The sequence below is a fragment of the Dermacentor andersoni genome, unplaced genomic scaffold, assembly GCF_023375885.2.
Source record: "Dermacentor andersoni unplaced genomic scaffold, qqDerAnde1_hic_scaffold ctg00000040.1, whole genome shotgun sequence".
Classification (NCBI taxonomy): domain Eukaryota; kingdom Metazoa; phylum Arthropoda; class Arachnida; order Ixodida; family Ixodidae; genus Dermacentor; species Dermacentor andersoni.
The window spans coordinates 5149523-5172288 of record NW_027314753.1 but is presented as its reverse complement, the minus strand read 5'-3'; the positions used below and the strand labels follow the sequence as shown (position 1 = coordinate 5172288).

Below are 22766 nucleotides of genomic sequence, written 5' to 3'. Positions count from 1 at the left end.
CCCTGCGGGGACGGCCGGTGTAAAGGCCACCCCGGCCCGAAGCCTCCTAAGCACAACTTCCTCCGTCCTAGTAAGTTGGAGGGGGAGGGAGCAGACACACGGTGGGATAAGAGCGCGCGTGTCCTGCCGGAGAAAATTTTTACGGGCTCGGAGCGAGTTAAGGGGTTGAGCTGGGAGGAGAATAGGCGGAACATGAGGATTAGGAGGGCAGTGTGCCTGCTGGTCAGCAGCAACGTTGTGAGGGTTCTCTGAATGGCCTTGAATCCAGCGTACCTTGACGCAAGTAGCTGTTTTACTATTCATAGTGTGTATTGTCTCGCAGATTTCCATCGCCTTATCAATCTTCTTGAGTTCCTGAAAAGCCTCTAAAGAATCAGTGAAGATATCTAGTTGCTTGATGGTAGGCAGCTTAGATGTCGCATCTTGCACAGCGTCGTGGATGGCTTGAAGTTCCGTCACTAGAGCGCTGGCTTCCGTAGATAAATAGCGCTGGTGGCCGCTGATGAAATTATGCGTAGTACTCAGGAATGATGTCCTTCCGCCGTCTAGGAGAATGGCAGCATCCGTATAGACTTTGCAAGTGTTAGCGCATGATGAATCGACGATATTGTGTTCGTCAATAATACCTGTTGTATCGCTGCGTCGTAACTTCGTTGGCTTATTAGTTGTGATGCTGGTGAATTCCCAGGGAGGCATTGGATAGGGCTGATTGTCAATCCGAGAGCCGCATTGAAAATGAGCATGCAATGCAGCGACAGCCGGAATAAGTTGCTTTTTTATTTCACGTTCCAAATTAGCTCTGTAATTGTGTTCAGCTGGGCATGTTCCTGTAAGGTTGGTATCGGAGTGATGCGGGACAGTGCTGTGATTGTGCGCATAGCATCACGATTGTCTCCAACTGTGCCAGCTGTGCCAAAGTCAGCCGTTGAAATTGTGCCTGATATAAATTTCGTGGCTGCAAGACTGCACGCACCAACCGTTGGGCACGTCAGTACGAGCTCCAGCTGCTTTTGCTGCAATGCGACGAATAAGGTGAAGTGTTTTTGTCGAACTCTGTCTCGTTTTACGGAGCCAGTGTGCACCACTGCCGGAGTGGTGAATATCGAGACCCAGTATGCGGACCTCAGAAGCCTCAGGGATTGTCACTGCGCCCAGTCTAAATTTAAAGGGGCGCTGCGTGATTCTTGTGCGTCCTTTCTCGTTGGCCACCACAACATAGGCTGATTTTTGGGCGGAAATGTCCAACCCTGCTTTCTCAGCGTAGTTGTTCAGAACATCAACGGCTTCTTGAAGCTGTTGAGTTTGTCTAGATATATCTTCATGCACGGACCACAAAGTGATGGCATCCGCATAGATTAAGAACGTCACGTCTGGAATCCGATGTAGTTGCCAGGCTAGAGGTATTAGAGCAACGTTGAAGAGGAGCCAAAACCGAACCTTGTGGGACTCCTGTTCGATGTAAAGTATCTTTCTTGCCTTCCATCTACTCTAATCGCATATGTGCGATTCTGAAGGAATGAGTAGATGAATCTTATCACTCGCGGTGGAAGTCCCAGGTCGATGAGGTTGGCTATAATGATTGCTTGGTCTATATGTCATAAGCTTTCGTTATGTCTGTTGCAACTACCGTGTGCACAGCGTGACTGTGTGGTGAAACCTGTAAAACATCGTGTGATAAGATAGAAAGTCCATCTTCAGTTCCCAAGTAAGAACGGAATCCAATTTGAGCAGGATGATATTTATTGTGGCGTTCAAGCCACCAGGAAACACGTGTGGCCAACATCTTTTCAGCGAGCTTGCAGACAGTTGAGGTTAGTGAAATTGGGCGTAAAGACTGCAGGGTATTTGGAGTTTTTCTTGGTTTTGGAATCCCGACAAGAATTGAATGCTTCCAATCAGGTGGAACATTTCCAGTCTCCCATACTTTATTAATAGACTGAAGAACTGCGTTCCATGTTCTTGAAAACCTCACAAGGGATACCATCGGGACCAGGTGTTTTTTGTTGCTTCGAAGTTTCAATCGCCGCTATTAGTTCGGCCATGCTGAAAGGGCTGGATATTTCGGATTTGGAAGTTGTGTCAGACTCATCAATGTCGCGGCAGTGTATAGGTGACGCTTGATCGTATTTCGGGAAAAACGCTCTAGCAGCGTCTTCTGCAAATTGATGTGGCGAACTTTGCATCGCTAACCTAACGCTCGCTGCAGGGTCAGGTTGCTTATGACCGCGTTCCATTGACCGGAACGTACGCCAAAGTACTCTGTTTCGTATGCCCGATCCAAGATTCTCGCACCACTCATACCATCGTCGTCGAGAAAGATGCTTTTCGTGCCGACGTGCCTTCGCCGCTATATGGTTAGCACGTGCACGGCTACCTAGCGCATCGGGATTCCTCGACGCATACACTTCTGCCTGACGTCGCTTTGCCCAAAGTTGTAAAATGGTGAGGTCCGGTTGAGGTTGTTTCTCGTCAGCTGTGGTTACAGTGGTGTTCCTCCGTAGCAGTTCTTGCAAAGCGGGAAGAATTTCTGAGGGCTCTGAAGGTACTTTAGCAATCGATGATTGCCGAAACTTATCCGAATGCGTGACTGTTACTCGTCGTCGAATTTTCTTTATGCACGTTCAGTGCAAACCAATCATTATTGGCATTACCGAAATGATATTGCGTGACAAAAAAACGACACGGACGTGAGAGAAGACGACACACCACGACGCCGAAGTATGCTTCACCGCGAAATATTAGTGTATTGCGAGAAAGATAATCTTAAAAATCCCAATTATGGAGCGTTTCTTCTGTAGCTTGCTACACCGCAATCATCATCATCATCAGCCTGGTTATGCCCACTGCAGGGCAAAGGCCTCTCCCATACTTCTCCAACTACCCCGGCCATGTACTAATTGTGGCCATGTTGTCCCTGCAAACTTCTTAATCTCATCCACCCACCTAACTTTCTGCCGCCCTCTGCTACGCTTTCCTTCCCTTGGAATCCATTCCGTAACTCTTAATAACCATCGGTTATCTTCCCTCCACATTACGTGTCTTGCCCATGCCCATTTCTTTTTTCTTGATTTCAACTAAGATATCATTAACTCGCGTTTGCTCCCTCACCCAATCTGCTCTTTTCTTATCCCTTAACGTTACACCTATCATTCTTCTTTCCATAGCTCGTTGCGTCGTCCTCAATTTAAGTAGAACTCTTTTCGTAATCCTACAGGTTTTTGCCCCGTACGTGAGTACTGGTAAGACACAGCTGTTATAAATTTTTCGCTTGAGGGATAATGGCAACCTGCTGTCCATGATCTGAGAATGCCTGCCAAACGCAACCCAGCCCATTCTTATTGTTCTGATTATTTCAGTCTCATGATCCGGACCCGCAGTCACTACCTGTCCTAAGTAGATGTATTCTATTACCACTTCCAATGCCTCACTACCTATTGTAAACTGCTGTTCCCTTCCGAGAGTGTTAAACATTATTTTAGTTTTCTGCAGATTAATTTTTTGACCCACCCTTCGGCTTTGCCTCTCCAGGTCAGTGAGCATGCATTGCAGTTGGTCCCCTGAGTTACTAAGCAAGGCAATATCATCAGCGAATCGCAAGTTACTAAGGTATTCTCCATTAACTCTTATCCCCAATTCTTCCCAATCCAGGTCTCTGAATACCTCCTGTAAACAGGCTGTGAATAGCATCGGAGAGATCGTATCTCCCTGCCTGACGCCTTTCTTTATCGGGATTTTGTTGCTTTCGTTATGGAGGACTACGGTGGCTGTGGAGCCGCTATAGATATCTTTTAGTATTTTTACATACGGCTCGTCTACACCCTGATTCCGCAATGCCTCCACGACTGCTGAGGTTTCGACTGAATCAAACGCTTTTTTCGTAATCAATGAAAGCTATATATAAAGGTTGGTTATATTCCGCACATTTTTCTATTACTGATTGATAGTGTGAATATGGTCTATTGTTGAGTAGCCTTTATGAAATCCTGCCTGTTCCTTTATTTGAAAGAAGTCTAAGGTGTTCCTGATTCTATTTGCAAGTACCTTAGTAAATACTTTGTAGGCAACGGATAGTAAACTGATCGGTCTATAATTTTTCACGTCTTTGGCGTCCCCTTTCTTATGGATTAGGATTATATTAGCGTTTTTCCAAGATTCCGCTACGCTCGAAGTCCTGAGTCATTGTGTATACAGGGTGGCCATTCTTTCTAGAACAATCTGCCCACCGTCCTTCAACAAATCTGCTGTTACCTGATCCTCCCCAGCTGCCTTCCCCCTTTGCATATCTCCCAAGGCTTTCTTTACTTCTTCCGGTGTTACCTGTGTGATTTCATATTCCTCTAGACTATTCTCTCTCCCATTATCGTCGTGGGTGCCACTGGTACTGCATAAATCTCTATAGAACTCCTCAGCCACTTGAACTATCTCATCCATATTAGTAATGATATTGCCGTCTTTCTCTCTTAACGCATACATCTGATTCTTGCCAATTCCTAGTTTCTTCTTCACTGCTTTTAGGCTTCCTCCGTTCCTGAGAGCATGTTCAATTCTATCCATATTATACTTCCTTATCTCACCTGTCTTACGCTTGTTGATTAACTTCGAAAGTCCTGCCAGTTCTATTTAGCTGTAGGGTTAGAGGCTTTCATACATTGGCGTTTCTTGATCAGATCTTTCGTCTCCTGCGATAGCTTACTAGTATCCTGTCTAACGGAGTTACCACCGACTTCTATTGCGCACTCCTTAATGAAACCCACAAGATTGTCGTTCACTGCTTCAACACTAAGGTCTTCTTCCTGAGTTAAAGCCGAATACCTGTTCTGTAGCTTGATCTGGAATTCCTCTATTTTCCCTCTTACCGCTAACTCATTGATCGACTTCTTATGTACCAGTTGCTTCTGTTCCCTCCTCAAGTCTAGGCTAATTCGAGTTCTTACCATCCTATGGTCACTGCAGCGCACCTTGCTGAGCACGTCCACATTTTGTATGATGCCAGGGTTAGCGCAGAGTATGAAGTCTATTTCATTTCTAGTCTCCCCGTTCGGGCTCCTCCACGTCCACTTTCGGCTATCTCGGTTGCGGAAGAAGGTATTCATTATCCGCATATTATTCTGTTCCGCAAACTGTACTGATAACTCTCCCCTGCTATTCCTAGTGCCTATGCCATATTCCCCCACTGCCTTGTCTCCGGCCTGCTTCTTGCCTACTTTGGCATTGAAGTCGCCCATCAGTATGCTGTATTCTGTTTTGACTTTACCCATCGCCGATTCCACGTCTTCATAGAAGTCTTCGACTTCCTGGTCATCATGACTGGATGTAGGGGCGTAGACCTGTATAACCTTAATTTTGTACCTCTTATTGAGTTTCACAACAAGACATGCCACCCTCTCGATAATGCTATAGAATTCCTGTATGTTACCAGCTATGTTCTTATTAATCAGGAATCCGACTCCTAGTTCTCGTCTCTCAGCTAAGCCCCGGTATCACAGGACGTGCCCGCTTTTTAGCACTGTATATCCTTCTTTTGGCCTCCTAACTTCACTGAGCCCTATTATATCCAATTTACTGCCCTCTAATTCCTCCAATAGCACTGCTAGACTCGCCTCACCAGATAACGTTCTAGCGTTAAACGTTGCCAGGTTCGTATTGCCAGGTGCAATACAGGGTTGTAAATAAGCATCGTGCAGTAAAGCATACTGTGAGTGGAAAGGGCACATAGGTTTACACTGTGCTCATTATTTTCAATTGTGACATAATTTGCAAGTGCATCTGTACTCGTGGTAAGCTTCATTGACAATTCTTTGTACATTACAAATTCATATTGCAGGGAAGCTTACTAAAGCACATTCGCCATTATGGCACGTGTTATTCACCTTCAACGCAGGAGCACAATGCAGATTCTTGCCCCTGCTTTTGGCTGGACTGCACATGCTCTTTGAGAATTGATACATTGTTCATAAGTGCACTGGTACTTTACTCTAAACTGGAGGGCTCAAATTGGTATGAAAGCACAAATTTTATTAAGGGGACAGGATTTTGCCGAGATGGTTGCAGCACAGCTTTTTTTTTTCTTCCAGGCACCTTTTCTACTTGAAGCTTCCATTGCAGTTTTTCGAGCCTTTTTGAACCAGCACATAGTGTATATAAAAATTGGGCTCTGATTGGGAACATCGCCTAAGCTGATGCCTATCTATAGTAAAAAGATGTAGCACGACGAGACAAAATAAAAGAAGGGGGTGGGCTGCAGCAATACTAAGTGTTAAATGGTGCTTTAGGCTTTCCCTTGAGTTTTCTGTTCTTGTGCTTTTTATGGATCCTCGCAGTAACCACGCGAGTGCTGAACTTGAGCTTGTTGGTTTCAAGTCTCATGGTTGTTACTAACAGAACAGTGTGATAAACGAACAAGGGCTTGGAGGCATCCGTTCACCTTGCTTGCCTCATGGTGCTGCTTCATAAGCACCGTGAGTATCCAGGCCAACTAGGAAGGGAGGTTTGTTGCAATCGCTTCTGAACTGTATTGCCACCAAACCAACAGTGCTCTCAATGACAGCTTTTGGGTAGTAGAATGCATGCACCCAGCAAAGTCGTAAGAAGGAAGCATTCACGATGTGCAAAGTGGGCTTTTGAAGCTGGCAGCATTACTGAAGGGGCTTTGCCCATCTGCCCTCTTTATGGATTCACAAAGATGATTTCCTCTTTAAAAAGAATTGTTTCAGAGGTCGTTAGATGGCAACAGTGTTGGGTGTTAGTAACTTGTCTTTGCCCGCTGTAAATAATCTGTTCCTTCTCCAGTGCCCCCGTGAAGTGCCTACTTTTTGGACACAATGTGCTCTCCATGCTTGCATGTATCTTTAGCTTATAAAGATGTCTATTACCCCTTGCCTCTAGCTGGTCCTTGCTGATGTCACCCAAGGCGGCATTGGGGAGTATGGCAATGTACACTTACAAAACACTTGATACCCGTGAAACCAATTTAATGGAGCTGCTGTTCGTTTTTTGTCCACTCCATCCTGGTTAGTTACAATGAGCAAATGTCCGAACAGAAGGCATATGTAGTTGGTCGTGCATAGCCTGCGCACTAAGACTCGTTGGAATGTTATGACCTTAGCACAGTGTTTATATGTAAAAACCTTCTGATATGATGATGACTTCCTTCTCTTTATCATACTTTGCCTGATGGAGCCAGCAAGTGGGTCAACCAGATGTTCAACAGGCTTCCCACTAGTTTTCCCAGGGTCTCCTTTACCAGGGTTCTGCTCATAGATATGTTTTCTTGACCTTGCACTGCACTTCAACCATGGTCACACCTGCTAAACCTGAATAAACAGAAAATCAGACATCCGCCCGTTCGTAGCAATTGCTACAAAGGAAACCCATACGGGTTCCTCCACCTTGCGGGATGCCGCAGAACTACTACGTCAAACACTTGCCTTTGCTTCGTGTTGTCGACAAATTCAACTTCGCCCTGCCATCTGCTAGCCGCCTGGTTAGCTCAGATGGTAGAGCGGCTGCCCCGGAAAGGCGGTGGTCCCGGGTTCGAGTCCCGGACCAGGACGAATTTTTCTTCAACTATGAGGCCTTTCTTTCGATGAACCTGTGTGGGTTTCCTTTGTAGCAATTGCTACGAACGGGTGGATGTCTGATTTTCTCTTTATTCATTACTTCTCTCCACCTTGCGGGATTCCGCAGAACTACTACGTCACCTGCTAAACCTATTGCATGCGATCAAAAAAGTACTATAGATCATGTTGCTCCAAACTCGTGGCATGTGCTACAAGGCCTTGAGGAACACCCTCATTTATTTACGCCCTCATCATACTGTACGAAGCTTCGCAGGATAAGTGCGACAATTAACATCTGCTGGTTTTTCAGTGTTATTCCTGTCCAGCTTGCTCAAAGCTACCCTGAGTGTTTCAAAAGCAAACGACCGCTGCTGGACAAGAAGTGCTTAAAACAAGGGTCGCTATAACCACATATGTCACACGAAATGAAGAAGGCCTCTGAGTATACAGGCGGTTTACTTCATATCCAACAAGCTTGGTTCTCCCTTTGCTAGTGAGTAAACTCAACTTGCCCCGAATAAATGACCTGTGACAAACTATGCGCCAGATGCTGTGTCTCCTGCAAAGCTGAAGATGTGTATGAGATCCTGACACCCTGCAGCGGCTTCTACACTGGGCAAACAGGCTACTATAAAAACATCTACCTTTACTAATATGCTAATGACATGAAAGCAGGCAGAAATTTGGCTATTCATTGGACCCAACTGCAGGGGCAAGCCACTCTTCCACCAGATGTGTGTTGTTCACAGAAACTGGAGCTGTACAAATGCATATAAAAACAATCATGTTTGAAAGTAGTAGAGTTGAACTATGTTTTGCACAAGCAGTGCTACCTGCAGCGCTGGTACCTTATAGCCACAATTCATGGCTGTACCACCATGCAAAAGCGCTATTCTTGAATTATTAACTTCTATTATATGTATGGTGACCATATATTGTAATCACATATCATCCACATTGTGTGCAATATGGTTAAATGTCAATTATGATAGCCATTCCTAATCTGAAATGCAACAAAATAGCAAATATAGGCAACAAATTGAAATTCAAAGAGATAAAACACAACCAGTGCACAGGATGCGTGACAGACTTTCTTTCATTGAAAAAGAAATGTGACATGTGTCATGCCACCAGCAGTGGGTAGCAATCTTTGAAGCTTGGGTGGCAGAGGCAAAACTTGGCAAAATGCTACAATCACGCTGTATAACGGCCTTGGACACAAACAACCGACATCATATTGTCGGTTGTATCATACTTTACATGGTGTAAAAAATGTTGACATGCCTTACCCATAAAGAAAAAGCAACTAACACAGAGAACACGCCTTAACATGCAATGTGCAGAGTCTGAAACCTAGAAAAAAACAACCCGAAAAAGGTTTCGCTAAGTCTTTAAACGATTAAAATTGTCAAACTGTCTCATCACTTCTCCTGCACAGCTGAAAAGGAAGGAAGGAAAGCCCAATAGCATAGCTGCAGAATATGTCACGGAATAAATATACTTTGCTTACGAAGGATACCTGTGGTAAACTTGTGTGTATATAAACTTTTCTTGTTTAGAATGGTTTAGCGGATAGGGAAAAAATGACCATAAGAGCACCAGGTGTATGCATAGTCTATGCAGAAAAAGCCACTGTTTTCTTACTTTTATTTTTGTCTCTCTACTGTTCATGAGTATTTAAGTGCCTTAATAGCACTGCTAACATCCTAAACACAAAACTGGGCAAGTTGTGGCATAAAGAAAATTGCAGTTTCAGTCATAATGTGAAACAATGATGCAGTAGCTGGTGAAATATGCGCAGGAAGCTTACTTCATGCAGTGTTTGTTGAACTGAACACTTCCCGATGCAAGTCGGTAATCTCCTTAAAAAAGTCAAATAAGTAAGAGTCGTATTTATTTGTGGGAGTTGTGCCTCCCAGTGTTGAAGTGGAAAGACTCGGCTTTTCTTCCTCCTCCTTCATATCCGGACTTGGCCACTGGTCTACACCAAAACAACCCTTTAGCTTATTACTGCTGAATTCGTTTTGGTTTTCTCAAATCTATATTTGGGCTACCCATTGCTAGGTCTCGCGCTTAATCAAAGAATGAATCAATGAAATGAATCAATTCTCAAAGAGCGTGTGCAGTCCAGCCAAAAGCAGGGGCATGAATCCGCATTGTGCTCCTGCATTGAATACGATCGATCACGCCGAATACGATCACGCCGAGGACGAACACGCCAAGGCGTCGCTCGGCGCCAGCATCGCGCCTTCTCAAAAATCCCTAAACGATGCTGTCCCTAGGCACCTAGGATCAGGTCACGTGAGCGATTTTTCTACGACAAATAGACGCACGCGTTGGGTCGTGCCGAGTGGTCGTGCCGCCTGTCTAGCTGCTAGCCGCAGCCGCAGCAACAGCCACATTTTCTTGATAGGCTCTGCCACCTAGCGGAATCGGCAAAGCTCCATTGGCGGCGAGGAGTTACGGAGTCGCCATCTATCGGAAGCGCCTCGCTGGCGTATTATGAGGGATCACGTGGCGCCCTCCTCATAGGTTTTGCTGTCAGCGCTCACTGAAAACACCACGCGCGAGCTCTCCCGGACATTTCTGTAAGTACTTTCGAAACGAGAGAAGTTTATTACTGTCTAAATAATAATTTTGGACAAACTGAAAGCACACAATCGTTTACAGACGCTATCTCTTCACCGAATACGTACAGGGAACGCCACTGCGCGCGGTCGCCGCGGTGAAGTCTTCCGAACCGGCTTCTTGCGTGAAAAGTAGGTAAACGCTGAGAGCAAACTATGTGAAATATGTTCTTATAGTGTTTGTATAGCTAAATGGAGTGTAATAGAACGAAGCCTCAATGCAGCGATCGCGCAGATTCGCAGCGACCGACGTCGCGTCTGCATGCTTGTCCGCGCACTGTTTCGTTTTCACCGCGCGCGCGTTTCCGCACCGTGCCATGAGCTTTAGGCCGCAGAATATGAGCATTTGACAGTATACAAGCAACCATTGTTGCGTGGGCGCTATCACAGCTGTTCAAAAATAATTTCATTGTAGAGACTTCGACGCCTACGGGGGACTGTGATGTGCCGTCGCGACGATTCAATCTTTTTTTTTCTTCTAAATTCTTTGACCTTTCAATACTATTTCTCGAGTTGCTTCGCACTGTATGTTTATCGGTGTTCTCAGCGTGCAATTTCCCGCTGCTCCTTTTTTGTAATTTAGCGCATTAATTCATAGCACAAACATGACCATATGCCATGCTTTCTTTAAATGTGCTTCTTACCGCTGCCTTTCTACTCCACTGAACTTGCCAGTATCTATAGCATCGACAAGTTCATAGACCAAACCGTCACGACATTAGTCGGGCAGCGGACTCGGGGCGAGCGTCTCAGTGCACGTTTTCAGAACATCGCAGACCGGGCGCCGTAGCAGAAATGTTCCTCACGTCTGTGCTTGCTGCATACCCGAGTTGTAGCCGATGACTGTTTGCCGGTTTACAGGACTCAAAACATGAAGACACCTGCCCACCGCTAATCTCTCTGAGATATAGAGAAATAAAGTTTTTCCATTCCATTCCATCTTTCGCGAGCCAAGCTTCACGCAGCTTCTTGTCCTGCGGCTACGTGTGAATAAGGCTGACACCGGCCTCCGTTACGTGCGTCCGGCCCTGCGGCACCGAGCAGTAGCCTACCATGTTGCGCGCCTTCAAAGGCAGCCACTACCTATTGTAGTGCTTTCAAGCGTTGTAAAGGAGACACTCGAAGCGGGAAAATTTCGCCACTAAATGAGGACCGCAGCGTACGAGGGAATTTAAACTCGTTTTCAGCTCGCTTCGGCGCGCCCGAAGCAGCCGACGCGGCCGCTATGTCCACGTGATCCCTCCTAGCACGTCACGCCGACAGTGGCGCCAGCTTTTCCAGTGGTGGAGCTCGAGGCCAATAGCTCGGCCGCGAAACGGCTCGAGTGTCCGCTCTTGTGGTTTACTATGTTACTCTATGCGCTAGTTTCGTTTTTCTCAGTTTGCATGGAGGAAGGAAACTGAGGAGAGGCCCTACCCCCTCCGCGCGCTAGGAGAAAAGTGTGGAGGAAATGATGTAGTAGGTTCTCCTTTGTTTTGCTGTTTTTTTTTATTTCTTTGGTGTAGTGGCCCCGCCTTTCGGGCTACAATGGCGGCTCTGTTATTCTTCTATGCGCTCACACGTGTTGCTCCGTAGGTTTCGTAGCGTGGCAAAGGCGCCGTGCGGGCAGGTTTGCGTTGGTCTCAGTGTTTTGTTGCGCTGCGTTATCTGGACCGTGCTCTAACGGATGTTGCTGTGGCCAGGTGGATGGATGGATGGATGGATGGATGGAGTAACCTTATTGAAAGGTTCTGCGAGCTACGGGGCGGAAGGTCCCATAGAGCGGGCTACTCCCACATTGGGACCGGGAGTTGTAACTCCCTGGACGCATCGTGGGCTCGCTGGACAGCCCAGAGCTGCTCCGCCAGGTCCGTGCTGCGTAATGCGTCTTGTAGCCTGGCGGAGTCTTGATCCTTGTTTGCGTCGGTCCGACCACACGGTCAGAGCAAGTGATGTACGTCTAGTGTGCTATGGCAATTTTCGCAATATGATGTTTTGTATAGGTCAGGCATGTAGTGATGTAGTCTGTTCTGCGTGGGGTACGTGTTGGTTTGAAGCATTCTGAACGTCAGGGCTTGAGGCCTGGTGAGCTTATTGTGAGGTGTGCTGAATATTCTGCGGTCTCGATAAAAGTGCTTTATGATCTCGTTATATGTGGAGGGAGGGTCCAGATTCTCGCTGGGATGGTCACGACCAGAATAGGTGGCGTCGCGGAGGGTTAGGCCTCGCGCGCTCCTGTGAGCCATCTCATTAAGATTGCGAGGGGCGTCCTCGATCTCTCCGAGGTGCGCCGGGAACCAGCAGATGGTGTGATGCTGCAGCGGTGCGGATCTATTGATTATTTGTAGTGCTTGGCTTGCAACTGCTCCTTCTGAAAGGCTTTGACGGCCGAGCGTGAATCGCTGTAGACGTGCGTGGTGACCGGGTTTGTGAGCGCGAGTGCGATGGCAACCTGTTCTGCTATCTCGGACATGTGGGTCTTGACTGTGAGAGCGTTTCTGTCTTGACCTTGCTTATTGATCGTGGTGGCAACGAAGGCCTTCCTGGTCGGGTACTGTGCCGCATCAACGAAGTAGGCTAGGATCTTCTTATCACGTATTTCGCGCAGGATGAACGATCCGTGTGCCAGCCTTCTGGGTTGATGGTACGCGGGGTTCATGTTCCGCGGCAGTGGGCGAACCGTGTATGAGTTGCGTGTGTCCGTCGGAACGCTTTGATATAGATTCTCGATTACTCTGGTGTCATGACCTAGTTTGGCTAGGATTTCTCTAGCCGGTTTGGTTCCAGAGAGTCTTGTCCGTTGAGCCCGTTCTTGAGCTTCGGCGATTTCTTCTAGTGTGTTGTGTACCCCCAGTTGCAGCAGGAGCTCTGTCTCGCTATTCTTGGGGATTCCCAGCGCTAGTTTGACTAGCTTCCTCAGTTGTACATTAAGTTTGTCCTTCTCCGCTACCTTCCATCTGTGCATGGCCACCTCGTAGGTGAAGTGGCATAGCGCAAAGGCGTGTGTTAGCTTCAGGAGATTTTCTTCCTTAAGGCCGTGTTTGTTGGCTACGCGTCGCATGAGATTCAAGGCATTATTCGACTTTGTCACGATCTTCTCCACTGTCGCGGCGTTAGAGCCGTTAGTCTCCATGAGCATTCCAAGGACTCCGATTTTGCTGACGTGTGGAATGGTTCCTCCGTCTTTTGTTCTGAGAGTAATGACGTGTGTGTCACTGATTTCGTTCTTTGGTTTGGGACTGCTCCTCGACGGTTTGTAGACGAGGAGCTCCGACTTCGCCGGCCGGTGGGAGCGAGGTATTCCTCGATCACGTCGATCGCTTCCTGCAGAGCGCTTTCAATTGATCCCAGGCTACCTCCGGGGACCCAGAGCGTTACGTCATCAGCGTATATCGTGTATTTGACGTTCTCGATTTGATCCAGTTTCTTGCCTAGGCCGGCTAGCGCAAGGTTAAATAGCGTCGGAGAGATGACAGAACCTTGCGGGGTGCCCCTGCCTCCGAGTTTGTATTTCTGGGACTTGATTTCCCCTAGACGGAGGGTGGCCGTTCTGTCGCTCAGGAACGATCTTGTATAAGCGTAGAGTCTCGTGCAGAGGTCGAGTTTGGAGATCGTGTCGAATATGTAGTCATGTGATAAATTATCGAATGCCTTTTCAAGGTCTAGCCCTAGGATTACTCTCGCGTCTCTCGTGTCTGCGTCAATGATCTGATGCTTGAGGAGCTTCATGGCGTCTTGGGTGGATAGCCCGGGTCGAAAGCCGATCATTGCTGCGGGGTAGACGTGTTTATCTTGGAGATGTTTCGAGAGCCTGTTTAGGACCGCGTGCTCGGCTACCTTGCCGACGCAAGACGTCAGCGAGATAGGTATGAGGCTATTGATGTTGGGCGCCTTGCCAGGCTTTGGGATGAGCACTATAATGGCCGTTTTCCAGGCTTCTGGTAGTGCTCCATTCCTCCAGATTTTGTTGATTTCCTCTGTGAGGGTTTCGATTGAGGTTTCGTCGAGGTTTCTAAGTGCCTTGTTAGTTACGCCGTCCGGCCCCGGCGCTGACTTGCTGTTTAGGTTCTGAAGCGCCGTGCGTATCTCTTCGGTTGAGAAGTCTCGATCTAGCTCTGGGTTGGCTTTACCGCGATATGCATCGGCGGTCGTGCCTCAAGCATTTTTGGCCAGCGGGAGGTACTTGTCGGCGAGACGGTCAATGAGCTCATCTTCCGTAGTATTTTGAGTTCCTCGTGCATGATCTTGTTCAGTGTACGACCCTGGTCCGCTTTGGTTTTGGTTCTATCTAAAAGATGTTTGAGCAGGTGCCACGTCGTCCCGCTGTTGATGCGGCCGTCCGCGGCGTCGCACACCTCGTTCCATTGCTGGTTAGATAGTTGCGTGCAATATTCTGCAATCAGCCGGTTGAGGGAAGAAATTCTTTTCCTGAGCCGTCGATTGTGTCTTTGTTCTTTCCATCTCCTGGTGAGCGATTGCTCGGCTTCGAGCATGTGAGCCAGTCTGCTGACCATGCTTTGAACGGGGAGATCTGTCGCTATTTCCTTCGTGGCCGCCTTAATGTCGGCCTTTAGTTGCGACGTCCATTGTTCCATTGATTCTTTGCCAGTTCGGCGTTCGTGTCTGAACTCGCGGAACTTGTCCCAGTCGACGTACGTCATTTTTCTGGGTTCTCTGGATGGGGTGTCAATCGTTGTCTCAACATTGTGATGATCGCTGCCCAGATCCTCGAAGAGGTTGTTCCACTGATAGTTTGGAACATTGCAGACGAAAGTGAGATCTGACGTTGTGTCGCGGTTGACCGAGTTACCCGTTCTTGTGGGGTACTCGGCGTTCGTGATGAGCCTTAGGTCAAGTTCATCGGCATCGTTTAGTAAGTCCTTGCCCTTGGCTCTGCTGGCGACGTATCCCAAGGCCGTGTTAGGGGCGTTGAAGTCCCCGGCCACGATCACGGGGTTGTCGCCGGCACGGTTGCGGGCGAGCTGTAGTATTTGCTTAAATTTTTGTAGAGTATGTTGAGTATGTTGAGTTTAATGGCGCATAAGCAACTAAGGCTATCATGCGCCAATCACAAGGTATAAGTAGAAAAAAGATGGGTAACCTCAAAAGATCCTTTTCTGATAGAGGATCCCGAGGATTCCAACAAATTAAATAAACACCTCAGCCTTCTTCTCAGACATGAGAAGGTGGATGAGGTGTGTCACTGGATGTAAAAGAGAACATGGTCACGCTTTACAATTTTTCAAGAAAACCGGCTTCTTTTAAAAAGTTAAATAGATGAATTGTCCCAACCAGCGCATCTTCACTTAAAATCAGTGAAGGATGAAAAGGAATGCGTTCGCTGTAAAATGGCGTAAAATGTTTTTTCCTCAATGTCTCAAGTTGTCTGCAGGAGAGTAAAATGTGGGTCACTGTAAGTTCGTCTCCGCATTTGTCACAAACTGGCTTGTCTTTTTTTGTCAGCAAGTAATTATGGGTAATGTGTGTGTGTCCAATGCGGAGGCGACATAAGACAACTTCAATAAAACGTTCTTGGTGGGAACATGACTTCCACTCTTCTATGATGGGTTTTACAAGGTGTAGCTTATTGTTCGTTTGATTGTTCCATGCGGACTGCCATTTTTTTTTCAGTTTATGGCATACTAATTTCATGCAATCTCTGTAAGGAATTCTTATGTTTTTTATTTCCTTATTTCGAGCTTTAGCCGCACTCTCGTCTGCTTTCTCATTTCCACAGATTCCTACGTGGCTCGGCACCCAACAAAATTTGATGTTTTGTCCCCGCCTAATGGCTCCTGCTATGTTGTGTAGGATGTCACCGATTATTGGCAGAACTGCATTCCTAGGCTGAAGGGCTGTAAGTATGCTTAGTGAGTCTGTGTAAATGATGCTGTTTTCAATGTTTTCATGTATTATTCTTTCCACAGCAATGGAAATTGCATGACCCTCTGCAGTGAAAATTGATGCACATTGCGGCAGCCGTACGATTTTTTCCCAGCTATCCTGTATCACAGCACATCCCACATAGTGTGCAGCTTTGGAACCATCGGTATAAAATGCTGTATATTCCGCATATTTTTCTTTTAGTGCTAAATATTCTTGTAATATATGTTCCTGCGGCGTTAGTTTTTTCTGAAATCGTGTTAATGCGAAGTCAGAAACAGAAGGCAAGCAGTACCATGGTGGCAGTGGTTTGGGTTTCTGGGCAATATTAGGCAGTGTGTCCGTTACATCTAACTCGTGTAATTTCTCTTCAAAACGGAGAAGGAGTGGTCTGATAGCCTGGGGTTTGTTTGTAAATAATATTCTGGATGGGCATTTGTTAACTATTGGGTAACATATATGTTTTGGCAAGGAACGGATTTTTAGAACATATGAGCATGTCAGCATGCTTCTTCTGTCGGCAAGAGGGGGTTCGTTAGTTTCTACATACAAACTGCTTATTGGCGACGTCCTGTAGGCACCAGTTGACAAGCGTAAAGCTAAATTGTGTACTGGGTCCAATCGTTGCAAATAAGATGATCTGGCAGACCCATACACTATACACCCATAGTCCAAGGACGGCCGTATGACGGAGCGGTATATTTGTAAAAGGCATGCCCTATCAGAGCCCCAGCGTTTCCGTGAAATGACTTTAAGTATGTTCAGTGCTCTAGAGGCCTTGTTTTTCAAAGTGTTTATGTGGGGTAGGAAAGTGAGCTTTTTGTCAAAAGTAATGCCGAGGAATTTGTGCTCGTTTTTTACTGGGAGTTGGGTTTCATTAAGGTGTAAGGTGGGATCAGGCTGTAAACCTCGTTTCAGCGAGAACATAACAGCTACTGTTTTCTGTGGGGAAAACTGGAATCCGTTTTTATCTGCCCATGCTGATAGTTTGTTTATTGTTAACTGTAGTTGCCTCTCGCATGTTGCTATGTTTGATGATGTGCAAGCAATCTGGAGATCATCAACATAAACTGAATACATAATGGATTTCGGAATTATTTGTGCTAGGGAGTTCATTTTTACAATAAAGAGGGTAGTGCTTAAGATACACCCTTGTGGTACCCCATTTTCCTGACTGAACTTCCTTGAGAGAGTTGAACCGAGGCGCACATAGAAGGAACGGTTGGACAAAAAGTCACGCAGGCAATTTGACATCCTGCCGCGAATGCCCAGGTCTGCTAGGTCGCGGAGAATGCCATACCTCCAAGTAGTATCATAAGCCTTGTCTAGATCGAAGAAAACGGCAAGGCAGTGTTGTCTATGGATGAATGCCTCTCGGATTGTGTTTTCAAGTCGAATGAGGTGATCAGTTGTAGAGCACGTTTTTTTTAAAACCACATTGATGGATGTCAAGTAGTTCACGGGAGTCTAAAATAAACGTCAATCTAATATTCAGAATGCTTTCGAAAGATTTCGCCAGACAGCTGGTAAGGGCTATTGGCCTGTAACTACCGGGAGATGTCGGTGGCTTTCCGGTTTTCAAAAAGGGTGCAATAATAGCTTTTTTCCAGGCCTCCGGTATTTTCCCTTGTAACAGTATCTTGTTAAAAAAATGCAGAAGTACATTTATAGCGGATTCGGAAAGATGTGCCAGCATTTCATAGTGAATTTCATCAGGCCCTGGTGCAGTTTGTTTCCCTGCAGACAGTACTCTAGTGATTTCTTGAAGAGTGATTAAACTGTTATACGGCTCATTTATGCTGCCACTAATCGGAAGCCTTTGCTTTTCAGCCACGTTTTTATATTTTAAAAATGACTCGGTGTAGTGTGAAGAACTAGAGACTGCAAATTTTTGTGCTCTGTGCTTGGGGCTGCTGTAAACGTTTAGGATGAATATGCTCTTGGCGTTCTTGGCTCTAGGGAAGACTTCCGTGAGAATGAATTCGCAATTGCTGTGGTCGTGATTAATGTTGTGTGCCATGTGGGCTAGCTTGTTGCTGACCAACGTGGCGATACTTCTGCATTTGTGTTGCGGTGTCGTTGCGGTCACGTCATAGCCGGGTAGCGAGGGTGTAGCGGTATTTGTCTCTTGTAGGAGAATGACTTGGGGTTTGTCTTTTTTGGCTCGAATGTATTGTTGCAGGGGGGCCTTTTTGCGGACGTATCCCCTACAATTCCATTGCCAAAGGCGAAACGTTTCAGTTTGCACAGCCATCTTTGTTGTTGGCGTTGGGTGGCCTTTGTGAGGCCAAGTTGTTGCTATGTCTATCGAGCGACAACGCCCGAGGTAGCTTGGTGATAGTAGGCTGTGACGTCACAGACGGGTGGCCTGCCATTTCTAGCGCGTTGAGCCTTCCACCATTGATGTTGATCGTCTCCATCATGTGGTTGATCTGTAGCGTTATCCTGTCGTAACCTTCCTTGAGGGTCCCTACTGTCGTCGTAAGTTTGTCTTGCCCGTCCTTCAGTGACGCGACGGTAGTTGCAAGCCCGCTGAGCAGTTCCTTGATTTCTCTAATGTCGCTGTCCGTGCTCGATGGATGTGTGTTTGTCACGGCTTTTCTCTTATGCGGATTGCGCGTGGATTCCGCGACCGGTACTTCCACTACCATAGGTTCTGATGTGACTTCGGTTCGATCTATCCTGCTGTTGGTGCTGCTGTTCTTGTCGCTCCTGTTGTTGGTGCTGCTGAACTCGTTGGGCCCACGTCAACCGATCATCACCGCCAACTAATGGGCTAAGGGCGAATCGTACCCTTGACGAGGATCTCTGGCTCGGGTTCCTGGAGCGTCCTCGCGATTGTGTCGACAGGCGACCGCGGTTTCTCGATCTCGAGCGGCCCCGCTCACCGGACAAGCGAGCATCTGCGTTGGCGGCCACGTTGTCGTTCATAGCGCTACACTCGGCGTCCTTGAGCGGTGGGAAGTCGTGCTGACTCAGGGCGATTGGTCCTGATCTCGTGGTGCTTTTGCTTGCGTTTGCTGCGATTCTTCTTTCAACTCGTCTTCTTCGGACGACGTAGGGGAGTTGGAAGCGGTTCGTGCATTTATTGCTTGCCGTGACGTGATTTCTCTCGCAGAGCGCACATTTGATCGAGGTGCACACATGACCTGCGTTAGGATTAGCTAGTCCACAGCCTTTGCAAATTGCGTCGTCGGGCGAGGGGCATACGTCGGCACGATGGCCGAGTCTGCCGCACACATGGCACATGGCGATCTGCTTGCGGCAAAGAGAACACTTGATCAGGACGTTGTCGTATCTGACATAGTTCGGGACTCGAAAGCCGTCGAAGGCGATGATGACCGTGCCAGTTTCCTTGATTCTCTTTGCCGCCAGAGCGAGCGGGTTGCGTGGGTTGACGATCTTGCGGTTTATGGAGTCCTGCGTCTCATCGAGCGGAACCCCTCTTATAACGCCTTTGCACGTTTCGTGCGGCGCCGTCCTATATGCAGTGGTTTCAAACGTTTGCTCTCCTGTGGAAATGCTGCGGATCCTGAGGTATTTTGCTGCGTTCGCTTCGGACGGTGTGCTGACCACCATGATGTTCTGCTTCAAATTGGGGCATATCGTGTCCTCGCTTCGCTCGGTAGGTTCGATGCAAGCAGCCATGCAAATTGCTTTGGTGACCGTAAGTTGGCCTACCTTGGCTATGTTGATACCGCCACGTATGTGAATCACGATGTTGATGTCATGTTGAGGCAGCGCGGGCATCCTGCTTGCTTTGATCAAGGAGTTTCTGGCTGTTGAGACAGTTGCGTTCGTATTTCCTCCCTTTCGCTGGTGGTTAACGAGGTTGGGCTGGCTCAACGCAGTCTTGATTACTGACGGGCGCGGAGCCACGATAGTCCACCCTGCGTCTGCGGTGAAGTCTTCCGGGCTCATGTCTTGGCGATTGACTTCGTATGCCATCGCTGTAGGGTCGTTCCTGGGTGGAAGGCTCGTTTGTTGTGATCGCTGGAGGCCACCACAGCCGGGGTGGACGCGGGGACATCTGGGGTCGGCGGCGGCTTGGTCGGAGTCGAGACGGGCGTTAATGGTGGCGGCCGTAGTCGCCGTTAGGCTTCTAGCCAGAGGCGGGGCGGCGAGAGATGAAATCACTCGTAAAAAAGTCCAGAGGTCATGCACTTGCCGAAATGTGGCCTCCCTAGATAGAAGAGAACTTCAAGAATCCGATTCCGAGTAGAAAAGGCACAAAACTGGGCAAAAGGCACATTTAAATTGGCGAGAAAACGGGAGCCGGTGCGGACGCGTCCGCAGCAAGCACATGCTTCTTCTTCCTCCTGTGGCCAGGTGGGACAGGAGGAACTAAAGTTTGTGAAATGAACGCGCATGCAACGCTGTTCGCAATGTACCGCGCCACGGCAATGACAACGGACGAAGGAATATCCGCGGGAAATTTTGCCCTCTGGCGGAATCATGCTAACGTGCTAACGATTGTTTAGTATCGCTGCGGAGCGCGCGGTTCCGAGCAGGACGGTTGCGCGCAGCGCGGCGTGGTTTCGCGTAAAATGTAAACAAGAAAGGAGAGCTGGCCCGATAGGCGGAGCAACGCCATGAGCAACGCCAACTTCCGGCTTCACTTTCACTTCACAATGAGTGACGTCAAGGCCTCTCCCGAGTTTTCTTCCTCCGTGTCAGTTTGGCTTTTTTCTTCACCGTCAATACCACGTAACAGTATCCTCTTCCCCTCATGGTAGTTGCCGGTGCACTCCGGCGCGCAACACTTATGTTGAATTCCAATGGCGGAGTCGGAGCAGCCGACGGACTTCGCGAGCGAGCACTCGACTCTGGCGTAGAGCAACGCCTTCAAATCCGCGAGTGGAACACAACCTGCGCCGCCGGAGCAAGGCGGAAACGGAACTTGTATCGCCGAGTTACCCAGTATACCTTGAGTGTTGTCACTTCCTGCCGCTGTTTGCTTCCAGCACCGCCGCACCGGTCACTTGTCTCTTCAGCGCCGCTCACCTGTCGTTTTTTTTAAAGTGCGGAATGGATATCTCGCCATAGATCTCGCCAAGCGTGCAGCAGCTTTTGCTTCCTCGCGAGTCGTGACCGGTGACGCCTCCCAGCAGACAAACGTGGTAAAGGAAATACGTCACGCAGAGTTCCGGTCCACTCCGCCGATTTTGGCGGAGCATCTTCTGCTGCACGGAGTGACTCCCGCTCTCCATCCATTCCGACTCTCATTGGAACACCTTACTCCCGCTCTCACTCCGTCATTGGAACAAACTTGCTCCGAAACGAGCAGAAAAACTTGCTCCGACTCCGCCATTGGAATTCAACATTATTTGGCATTTTAGCAACCACTGCACATCGCGCACGGAATAAAATTGCTGCAAAACAACGAAGGGAAAGGATAAACTCGGCCACACTGGTTTAACCAATTGGTTCGCGTGCTGCTAGGAGCGTGAAAAAAACGAGGCTAAATTCATGTCGCAGACGCTGCGGCTTCTGGAAGTGTCAGCCTGCCGGGTATGACGTCCCGATTTTGGTCGCAGGCCTGAAAACTGTTCAGAGGGTAATGCCAGAGGGGGCACAGATAGAACTGTAGAGAGAAGTGGAGAAGGAGTAGGAGGAGAAGAGGCAGTTGTCACATACACCGTTTTTTCATCGGCGCCACAATACTGCTACGCAGTGGCGCCATCTATGGGCAGTCGGCATGCTGGCTTGGGCGAGCGCTCCGTCTTGCATTGTACGTATACGCTCGGCGGCAGTTGCTGGCGTTTGTTTTCACGCTCGTGCGGTCTATTTAGTATGACGTGCGTCTTGTACGTGGTAAACGGTTCTGTGAGACGTACTGAAGTTGTTTAAGTCGGCATGTTCGGACTTTCTGCTGGCGTTGAGGTGGACGCAGCAGGCAGCGTAATGCGTGCGCGCATGTTTGAGCCTACAAGCAGCCTTGGAGACCAAATGTGTGTGAATGTTCAGTTCACTAATGTGACCTTATTGCAGTATTCTGTAGTTCTAAGCTGCGGTTTAGGAGCAATGAAACATACGCGACGATCGTAACAGCGTGGGTACCCTCCTGCTACGATAGGAGCTCTGCTGTTATACTTTGACAAGCGTTCGAACTGTTAGCTGCAGATTACAATGCGTGACTACTTGGTTCGGTGGATTAGGTTTCCACCTATGAATAAGATACTTTTGGTTAGTAATAACAGCATACCTTACTGTGTGAATTAACCTTGTCCAGCAACGCGACCGTTTACGAACCGCGCGAGCGTCCTAAGCTGTGGTAGGGTGCTGGACTACAGATGTCGTATATATCTTGCACAGATATCTTCTATATAGCGCATGGTCGAAGCATACGGCATCAACGTTTATAGATATGTAAACGTTGTGCGTCGTGACTATGCGAAGTCCTATTGCGGCCTTAGCCCGTTTTCTCCTTCTGCTTCGAGAAAAAGGATGATAACCCAACTTACTTTTCGATTGTGTTTGTTGCGTTCGCTATGACGCACTCACACGTATTACGGAAAGTTGTCCTCAAGAATAGCCATCGCGTTCTTTTTCTGCGATCCCTCTCATATATTGATTTTCCAGGCAGAAAATCAATATATGGCGTCCGGCACATCATATACGCCGATGACATCACGCTGTGGGTTCCGGGAGGCAGTGATGGTCACATTGAGAGCACTCTGCAAGAAGCCGTCGACGCGATCGAAGACGAGCTGAACGG

At 47.9% G+C, this 22766-nt stretch overlaps 1 non-coding gene across 1 annotated transcript; it reads left to right on the top strand.

Moving 5' to 3' along the window:
- The first annotated feature begins 7478 nt into the window (after window positions 1–7478).
- Window positions 7479–7553, top strand: TRNAS-GGA (transfer RNA serine (anticodon GGA)). Its single transcript has one exon. It is a non-coding gene; the product is annotated as a tRNA-Ser (tRNA).
- Window positions 7554–22766: the final 15213 nt, after the last annotated feature.